The sequence below is a fragment of the Euprymna scolopes genome, chromosome 12 (assembly GCF_053919585.1).
Source record: "Euprymna scolopes isolate OS-2025 chromosome 12, ASM5391958v1, whole genome shotgun sequence".
Lineage (NCBI taxonomy): Eukaryota > Metazoa > Mollusca > Cephalopoda > Sepiida > Sepiolidae > Euprymna > Euprymna scolopes.
Window position 1 is genome coordinate 87,553,767 of NC_136493.1, and position 7,856 is coordinate 87,561,622.

Consider the following 7,856-nt stretch of genomic DNA (forward strand, 5'->3'; position numbering starts at 1 on the left):
TCTATTACAAATAAAAAAAAGAACAAAACGATGTTATTATTGTTTGCGGGGGGGGGTACTTGGTTTGAATGGGACATTTCTGGAACTGTTGTTACATCCTGGCACGGCAACCAACTTCCGGGTTAATAAACGATATGTTCATGGAAGACGCAACTTCTACTGCTGTTACATCTAAGATGGATCACCAGGGTTAATTTGACGTCGGCTATATCTGCTAGTAGTTTTTGCCTTTGGGTCTATTTGACGTCATTACGGGCAGGGTTTTCGCCGTAGGCATTGATGATAGCGGATCGTTTTCTGAAATTGAGTGCTTGTAAAAAACAGCAAACAAAGACATTTTTTAAAATAAAAAATAGAATTATTTTATTTTAACATTTAAGGAGCATTTTAGATTCGAGGTCCATTCACGACAGTCTGTATATCTTGAGTTCCTTCAGCTATAATCGAAACCGAAACCAAAACTTATGAAGAATTCTTGGAAAAATTATTTATTACAAGAAATAGAAGGTCATAACAATTAAACGACAGTCACTCGAAAGAAAAAAGATGTAAGCGTGACAAACAAATTAACACACGCTTTTATACAGAACTTTGTTCCATGGTTGCGAAACATAATGAGGTGTAACGTTACACACACACATTTACACACATGTCAACATGTGGAGACCCCAACACGTTGTAGACGCCGTCTCAAGGAGGACAAAGACAAATAATAGGAAAGGACTTCAACTCGATGTTTCAGGTGTTAACAAAAGACCTTTATTCCTCCTTCTCCCGCCATGCGGGACTTCTCGTCTCGGCTGTGACGTCAATCATGTGTCTCTAACGTGATCGCGATTATCAGTTTGCGCACACATTATACTTTTTATAATCTTTTTCCTTACCCTTACGTCATCTCGCACAAGGCTCAACCATTTGCATGCAACTGTTATACGCGCGTCCATGCTCTGTTACAGAGGTAAGAGCATCAGCTAATTCGATTCGGTGTCTGAAACGCATCCTTGAAATTGGAATTAGATGATAGGATTGCATTCAATCCACACCAGATGGTGCTGAAGTTTGTACTTCCTGCTACGGCGGATCTTTCGATTGTAGAGTGAGATGGGTGTCACGTAGATATGTAATACTGTCGAAGAATTTCAAAAGACAATTGTCCGACGGTGCGGGAAAATTGGTCATCCATCACTCCGATCCAAAGACATCTACTCGACGACGACGACGACGACGACGACGACGACGACGACGACGACGACGACGATGATGATGATGATGATGGTGCTATCTATACCTCTCTCTTCAACGAACTATCTGAAGAGGTGCGACACAGTCTTGTACAACTGCGACGATCTGATCATAAACCTGACGTCATGATGACGGCGACATGGAGAGAAATCGAATCGTAACGGAGACAAGACACCGAAAATGTGTGTCACATCAGCCTTTGAAGCCTTAAAACTATCCAGCTTCAGTTGTGACGTTTACAGCAGGTACATATTCTCGTAAATCAGTCTACATATTAATAGCAGAAGATGCCTTACGTTTTTATCAATACGGTGACGCATTCGTCATATTTCTCCTATAAACGGTGTAAATTTTGCTAATGATGATGATGATGATGATGATGATATCTATACCTCTCTCTTTAACTATCTGTCTTGCTTTGTCACACACACATACACATACACACATGCACATACACATACACACACTTTCTCTCACACTCACTCACCTCCGCTCTGCTTCTCTCATCTTTGTGCCATTTTTTCCAACACAAATCATAAGGCACATTAAACCAGTAAATCTGAAACAACCGCATTGGATTGCAGGAATAAGAATAAGAAATAAATAACAATATACACACTGCTAAGCAAACTATCAACTTCCGGCTCAATGTAAACGGTGAGATGATAAAGAGACTGGGTTAATTTTAAAACACGAGATAAATAGGGACGAGACTGACCGTTGCAAAGCACTGCCATGCTTACTGCTTGCCACTATTCGAAAGTAAACCGTATATATATATATATATATATATATATATATATATATATATATATATATATATATATATATATATATAGTTATAGTAAGTTATAAAATATATATGGCGATAAAGCTACACAGAATATTCCGTGTTTCATCCATGATAGGATTCATCAGGCTTATGCCACTGTTGAAGTAAATACTTAAAGTTTACGCATAAATGTATACTTTCGTATATTAATTTACGTGATTAGATGAAGTAGTCATATATATATATATATATATATATATATATATATATATATATATATATATGCGTTTAAAATTTGTTTTTACATAATCAGTAGTTTGTTTCTACACAGGCATGAGCATGTTTCGGTCTACTAGTATTTATTCACTAGAGACCTCTTCAGACAACAACCCTTATTTTCGAAAGCGGAATTCTAAATCTAATCTAGAGTTAGAATTCCGCTTTCGAAAATAAGGGTTGTTTTCTGAAGAGGTCTCTAGTTAATAAATACTAGTAGACCGAAACATGCTCATGCCTGTGTAGCAACAAACTACTGCTTATGTAAAGACAAATTTAAAATGTAACTTGCTTTACTCCTGTATTGAGCACTCTTGTATTAACCTCGTTATATTTCACTGGTTACCCTACTTTTGAAATATATATATATGGGGTGTCCCAATAAAATGAATACACTCTTTAAATAATCTCACCTTGCTACATGAATACGCTATAGCATGTTCCCCAGAGATGTTTAGGCATAAAGAATGGCACTTCCAGCAGAATGGAGCACTTCTCTACTATCATTATGACGTAAGAGCATATCTTGATAGTCACATGCGAAACAGATAGTTAGGACGAAGAGGAAGTATCAAGTACTGCTCACGCTCACCGGATTTGATCTCCCAGCCCAATGGATTTTTCTCTTTGGGCGGGTGGAGCTGGGTGAGGGCATGTTAAACACAGGGCTCACACCACAAAACGAGCTACAATGAGTTTAAAGCAACCGTTGAAAGAAGGTGTGTCAACATACCAATTGAACTGATTAGGGGCGTTTTCGATTCAATCAGTGAGCGTTGTTAGCTGTTCATGGACCACAACGGCCAACAATTTGAACACTTTCGATAATTAACTGGTTTTTATATTTGTTGACAGTATTTTGATGCATGAGTTTTTTTCTTACTTATTATGTTGGTTTTATGGTCATTTAAAGAGTGTATACATTTTCTGTATATATAAGTAAAAGACGTTACGATGCTGTAGAAGTAAATTGACAATATTTTATCCAAAATAAGGAATACGAAATAAATATTTAAAAATTCCTTATTCCATGGAGTTCCAAGGATAGGCTCGTCTCCTCAGAGAAAAAGACGTAAATCTATTTTTGCTGGTTAGCGCAATTTTTGAAAACAGTAGAGAAAAAAGTTTTTTACAGATAATAAAAGTTTTTTTGGAAAATAAAAAAAAAAGAATACTCAGCTATATATCCAATAATTTTGATTGCAGATATCCTGTGAGAATAAAAGGTTTGTATTGGTTGTTGCGATTGGTAAATCCATGAAGGATTAATAAGATATCCTGTGGAATCTCTTTAAAAAATATCCAGGGATGAAGAAAAATGAAATGTTCTTGTAGACGAATCTTGTATTGAAGAGTGGGTGGGGGGGAATAAGATGTTAATGCGTAGAGAAGCACGTGAAGTCTTATTTCTAAAAATATAGAATTCAAATGGAGAAGGGATAAAAGCTGCTAGATATTTAGATATTTAGTGTACGATCCTTTCTAATACATATCTATATAATTATAAAACTCAAATGACCTTGTAACGGGTGTTGTAACCCAGCATCCGGTTTACGACTTCCGGTTGAACATACGTACATAAACATAAATCCATAACAGCGTAAACAAATAAATATCGCCTTCCTTTTCTTTAATTTATTCTCCATTTTTTAATACACCTTTCTTAAAAGCACTCAGGCATTTCCTTCTACACTACCAACATAAATAAATGACCCCGAAAATATGTTTTTAATTGCGTTAAAAATAAATAATCAACGCGACAATAAAACGTAGTGTTTTACTGTGTACGTTTTCAGCGTCACAATTGGAGGGGTTTTTTTCGCGTTTAAATTATCCAAATAAACAATTGTTCTGCACTTTTTTTACATCGTTCTTTAACCCGTTGACAACCATAAGAGCATTTTACAATGGCGATTTACCCACCGTTTCCTTTTTTTTTTTTAAATTTATTCTCATTTTTTAATACACATCTCTTAAAAAAACATTCATGCATTTTCTTCTACACTATCAACATAAATAAATAACCCCGAAAATATGTTTTTTTTAATTTGCGTTACAAATAAATAATCAACGCGACAATAAAACGTATTGTTTTACTGCATACGTTATCAGCGCCCCAATTGTTTTTTTTCGCGTTTAAATTAAAAGATATATCAAAATTTGAATTCAACTTTAAGTATTATAGTATCTGTTCAGTGCACATTTACCTATAAGTATGGCAAACCACTTATAATTCAATGGCTGTAAGATTTTTTTTTCAAAAATAAACAAGTATAAACAAAACGACTCATAGAAATCAATCTATATTTTTATTTCAACTTAATATAATTTCACAGAAATGTTTCTGTTATGTCACAAAAAACTATTTTCTTTACGTCACAAGTATCACGCTCATACATTAATTCCATAGCTAATATAACATACTGACCCAACGGGTAACGGGTAGTCTAGTATATATATATATATATATATATATATATATATATATATATATATATTTACTAGCAAAAGTACCCGTCGTTGATTGGATTAAAAAACAGCCTACAGAAAATGGACTCTGATTTATGAAAGTATAATAGGTTATGAAAAGGAAGGGTTGTAAAGAGATAGCTTCGAATTTGGGGGTATCAAAATCAAAGCAAAATATGATGAAAGTAAAAATAAAATAGATAAACTCCATAATTTATTATACCATACCTGTTCACACTGGAACACTTATCACAATATTCTGTGGATCTATATTTAAAAACCTTGTTAAACTTTGTGACATATTTCCATTCTATGGAGGTCAGGCGCGAATGAACGCTCCATAATTTTATTATATCATATTTCTTCAAACTGAAACATAATTATCAAAGTATACTTACGCAGATAAATATGAAAATCCTTTATTAAAGTTTGTGCCTATTTCCATTCTATGAAGGCAGGCGCGAACGCAGACCCCACAATTTTATTATACCATCCCTATTTAAGTTAAAACATATTATCAAAATATTCTAATGTATATCTATATCAAAAACACTTGTAAACGTTTTATTTTTTTTATTTTTTATTTCCATATTTGTGGATCAGGCGCGTGTGACCAGACACACACACAGACGTTCAGCTTTATATTATAGATATATTTATATATTAGAAACGATCGTCCACTAAATGTTGATGTTGAATTCTTTTTTCATAAATAATATATATATATATATATATATATATATATATATATATATATATATATATATATATATATATATATATATATATATATAAGGACATTTGTGTTTGAGTCTTTGTCTGTGTGCGAGTTCGTTCCCTATGTATTCGAAAACAGCTGAGCCGATTTTTTAGAAAATTTTCCATAAAGGTACTCAGTGTATCTGGAAGTGGTTTCACGTAAGTTTTGCATTGAAATGCGTCCGATAAATATCGAAAATCAATCATCGAAAACGCCTGGCGTATGAAGGAAGTCCGATTTTGACCAAATGAATTCGAGAAGTTTTATCGCTGCACAAGCAGAAAGGCCCAACCTATAAGATCAGCTGTATATTCTTTGATAAGACAAGGGTGTATTTGAAATAAATGTTTCTGTTTGGAACACAATTGAACAATGATGCTTGACTTTTGCATTTAAAACTTTGAGTGAAGCCATTATTTACAGAAAATTTGATAAAATAAGTATTGATTAGCATGCAATTAATCGATTTCATTAAGAAATGGTTGATTTCACCGATTTCGATGACAATAAAAGTATTGGGAGGGATAAAAATTTGTTGATCCTCATTCAATCGCGGACAACGTTGGGTCTCCAAGCTAGTATATGTATGTATATAGTCACCTAAAGAGAGATTGTTCAACTTTAATATATATATATATATATATATATATATATATATATATATATATATATATATATATATATATATATAGGGTGAACCGGGGTAATTCCACTCCAATTTTACAAAACAGGGCTGCCAAGGACAAAACATTAGTTTTTACTAAAAAAAAAAACTTTACACACGCACATATGTTATTCAAAACAGTTTAATATGTAAAAAATTTAACTCATGTAACAGTTCAGTGAAAAAAAAAACAAATCAATTTCAATATTTACAAAAAAAAGGGGGAAATCCCCGCCCCCATCTTCCTTTCATTTCTTTGCCTCCGTTGAGCATCAAAATTGTAAGTAACAATATAACTAGCCTATAATGTATTTTCAAAAGCACCTAACATGAACAAAGCCAGCTCTACACTCCACACCAGGTAGCCTAGCCTATGTTTGACTGAAAAGTTTTCGAAGAATTTTCTTGACCGAGGTGACGAGTTTGTTCATCATTGTCGTCATCATCACCATCGGGTGACTGGTTTGACCAGCCCTCATCACTGCCTCCGATTTGTGAATCGTCATCAAAAATGATAGCATGTTCTTTCTTTCCCTTTTCATTTCTCTTTACTTTCTGCTTTCTTGCTGAGGAAGTTTCATCTTCATCGTTTTTGCCAACTTGGACTGACCGTTTTGGCTGCCAATCTTCATCACCTTCAGTGTCACAATTGAACTTTAGCTCGGACTCGTCGTCAGCAGATATTCCCAATCTTCATTTCTTCCCCTTTCCTTTTCCCTTCTCTCTCCCCTTTCCCCCCTCCATTTAGCTGGCCCTAGTTTTGCTCTTTTAAGCTGTCTTTCTTTCTCTTCTTGTGCCATCCTCTGAATAAATTCAGCAGATGTCAGACTCTCCTCATATATCCTGGCAACTGCTTTTGCAAGGATAATCCTTCAGGACTCCACAGAATGACTGTTGGCCCCCTCCCCTAGGGAGGGGAATTTCTACCAAGAGGCATAGATGATAAAACCCACCTGTTGACTATACTAGGCCTGAAATAGAAAGATTGAGTGTTTCGAAGTGAAGAAAAAGGGATAACAAATAAGGATAACCTGTGTCAGATTAAGAAAGCAACATCTTGACTCTATGATCTCATCATAAAAAGTGTGAAAGGTGTACTTACTTGATGGATGGAGTAGAATGATGTGTTCAAGTTTGAAGCAGTCAAATTTCCCACCAAAATGCCGTCTGGAAAGGAAATTCTATTCAAAAGAAGCAACTCTATTAAATGAACAACTCAAGTTAGGGATGAAACATCACTCCTGACAGCAGTTATTTCCCATTATATGTAAAGGGGGTGAGATTCTCCCGTAGGTGGAATTACCCCGGTTCACCTTACATATATATATTAACAAATTTACGTGGTCGAGACACTGAACAATCTATTGACATATATCTAGTGACATATGGCCGAGCGGTCCTAGACGTTGTATCAAAGTTTACAGTTACCCAAAGGTGCTGAGTTCAATCCTGAACGAAGGCAGTGAAAAGTAACATTCAAAACAGAGAATCAGCAACTATGTCCCAGAGCCTAGCTGGAATCCGAACACGGCACCCCTGTAATAACAATAAAGGGTTAGGTTGACTCCAACAAACGGTTCCCCAGTTCAATACAAAACACCTGATGAAGGCCGGAGGGCAAAACGGCCGAAACGCTGTGACTACAACAACCAAGATGAGGAAGTCAGTCCGAC